Genomic DNA, 2,145 nt, shown 5'->3' on the forward strand with positions numbered 1-2,145 from the left:
AAAAAAGACGAACTCGGGTCGGATTCGTTTTCGCGCAGAAAACATATCCGAAAAGTGATGCACTAATCGGAAGGTTCCCGAAGTTTGACGGTCGGATCGAGCTAAAATTTTGAGGGGTGGTAGATATAGGAATTCTGTAGCCGATCAACGGTTGGATCTTCCAAAGGACGTCCGAGCTAGAAGCTGGACACTTGAGGAGGCGGTGGCGGCGGATACAAATTCGATGTCCAGAAAAACAGCACGGTCGCCCGAGGGCAATGTTGACGTTGAGCCCCCGGGCTCCCTGGATGATTCCTCCATGCTCTTGATAGAGATCGGAGTTGATGTTGATGAAGGCCCTCATCCGAACATGACGATCGGAGGTAGGGCGCAGTCCTCGTACGTCTTCACGATCCGACCGATCCTAGTACCGAAAGTACGGCACCTCCGCAATCTGCACATGTTCAGCTCGGTGACGTCCCACGAACTCTCGATCCAGCTGAGTGTCGAGGGAGAGCTTCGTCAGCACGACGGCGTGATGACGGTGATGATGAAGTTACCGGCGCTGGGCTTCGCCTAAGCACTACGACGATATGATCGAGGTGGATTATGGTGGAGGGGGACACCGCACACAGCTAAGACAGTTGTCTGTTGTGTGTTCTAGGGTGCCCCCTGCCCCCGTATATAAAGGAGCAAGGGGGAGGCCGGCCGGCCCTAGGGCGCGCCAAGGAGGGGAGGAATCCTCCTCCTAGTAGGAGTAGGATTCCTCCTTTCCTAGTCCTACTAGGAGGGGAAATGAAGGAGTGGGAGAGGGGAAGGAAAGGGGGGCGCCACCCCCTCCTAGTCCAATTCGGACTCAAGGGGGAGGGGGTGTCGGTGTCAAAACCGGCGGATCTCGGGTAGGGGGTCTCGAACTGTGCGTCTAAGGCGGATGGTAATAGGAGGCGGGGACACAATGTTTACCCAGGTTCGGGCCCTCTCGATGGAGGTAATACCCTACTTCCTGCTTGATTGATCTTGATGATATGAGTATTACAAGAGTTGATCTACCACAAGATCGTAGAGGCTAAACCCTACAAGATAGCCTATGATTATGATTGTTGTATATGATCTATCGACTAGCCTGGCCTCGGTTTATATAATGCACCAGAGGCCTAGGATAACAAGAGCCCTAGACGAATACGTCGGTGGGGAGGAGTCCTTGTCTTGATCACCAAGTCTTGTGGAATCTTCCTTGTATGCGGCAGCTGTCCGAACTGGCCCATGAGTCTACGGCCATGGGGGTCCTCGGCCCAATCCAACTGATCGGGAGACGACGTGATGAGTACCCCCTAGTCCAGGACACCGTCAGGGGGCGCGCGGCCTACCCTGGCAGCCCCTCTCTCTCTCCACTAAGGCCCATCTAGGCCCACTAGTTCCCCGGGGGGGTCCGGTAACCCTCTGGCACTCCGGTTTTCTCTGAAATCACCCGGAACACTTCAGGTGTCCGAACATAGCCGTCCAATATATCAATCTTTATGTCTCGACCATTTTGAGACTCCTCGTCATGTCCGTGATCATATCCGGGACTCTGAACTACCTTAGGTACATCAAAACACATAAACTCATAATACCAATCGTCACCAAACGTTAAGCGTGCGGACCCTGCAGCTTCGAGAACTATGTAGACATGACCGAGACACATCTCCGGTCAATAACCAATAGCGGAACCTGGATGTTCATATTGTCTCCCACATATTCTACATAGATCTTTATCGGTCAAACCGCATAACAACATACGTTGTTCCCTTTGTCATCGGTATGTTACTTGCCCGAGTTCCGATCGTCGGTATCTCAATACCAAGTTCAATCTCGTTACCGGAAAGTCTCTTTACTCGTTCCGTAATGCATCATCCCGCAACTAACTCATTAGTCACATTGCTTGCAAGGCTTATAGTGATGTGCATTACCGAGAGGGCCCAGGGATACCTCTCCGACAATCGGAGTGACAAATCCTAATCTCGATCTATGCCAACTCAACAAACACCATTGGAGACACCTGTAGAGCACCTTTATAATCACCCAGTTACGTTGTGACATTTGGTAGCACACTAAGTGTTCCTCCGGTATTCGGGAGTTGCATAATCTCATAGTCATAGGAACATGTATAAGTCATGAAGAAAGCAA

Source organism: Triticum aestivum, chromosome 4D (genome assembly GCF_018294505.1).
Source record: "Triticum aestivum cultivar Chinese Spring chromosome 4D, IWGSC CS RefSeq v2.1, whole genome shotgun sequence".
Taxonomy (NCBI): Eukaryota; Viridiplantae; Streptophyta; class Magnoliopsida; order Poales; family Poaceae; genus Triticum; species Triticum aestivum.